Source organism: Penaeus monodon, chromosome 15 (genome assembly GCF_015228065.2).
Source record: "Penaeus monodon isolate SGIC_2016 chromosome 15, NSTDA_Pmon_1, whole genome shotgun sequence".
In the NCBI taxonomy this organism is placed as follows: domain Eukaryota; kingdom Metazoa; phylum Arthropoda; class Malacostraca; order Decapoda; family Penaeidae; genus Penaeus; species Penaeus monodon.
Window position 1 is genome coordinate 12,614,029 of NC_051400.1, and position 666 is coordinate 12,614,694.

The 666-nt window shown below is 34.8% G+C and overlaps 1 protein-coding gene across 1 annotated transcript in view; it reads left to right on the forward strand.

Moving 5' to 3' along the window:
- The window catches only part of LOC119581753, a gene marked incomplete in the record, with an annotated part of 46,255 nt that overhangs the window by 1,212 nt on the left and 44,377 nt on the right, over window positions 1-666 (forward strand).

The following is a 666-nucleotide window of genomic DNA, read 5'->3' on the forward strand; positions in this document are numbered from 1 at the left end:
GGTCATTAATCTATCACAGTTCATCATACGGTGATTACATGAAATAAAACAATAATGGCACTGATAACGACATTAAAACGATAATTATAATTTTGTAATAATGATTATATTTTTATCACTTTAGTTCATTTTTATCCTTTCATTAAGGTCGTGGTCACATCGGCACCTATTATCTGCAGCCGTTGCCGATACCAGGAACACAGAACTACGCTATCTGTTAACACTAGCTGTACTGTTATGAGGGCTGCCTTTCATAACGAATGGCCAGAACAGGACCGCCTTCCCGTTCTATCATATGAACATTAATACCGTATGAGATACTAAAATAACACTATTTGAAATGTACTTGCAGTCAGATCTTAAAGATAGTGCTGGTAGTAACTCTAGCGATTGCTGCAGCAAAGGCAAACAGTCCTTTTATAAAACTCGAAAATAGTTTTGGATTTTGCCAGTGCGCCAAGCCTAGTTACAATCATCGCTGGATACTTTCTTTTTACAGCACAACATATTTGCCTTTATTTTAACAATGAATTTCTCGTTATCTGGTCAGTTTTCTAAAATTACAAACTTTTTTTCGGACAATTTCAGGTTTGAGTAAGGCCAATCTGAATTTTGATAAAGTTGTGTTCCAAAGTATTTGATATATGACTACGAAGTTAAAATCAT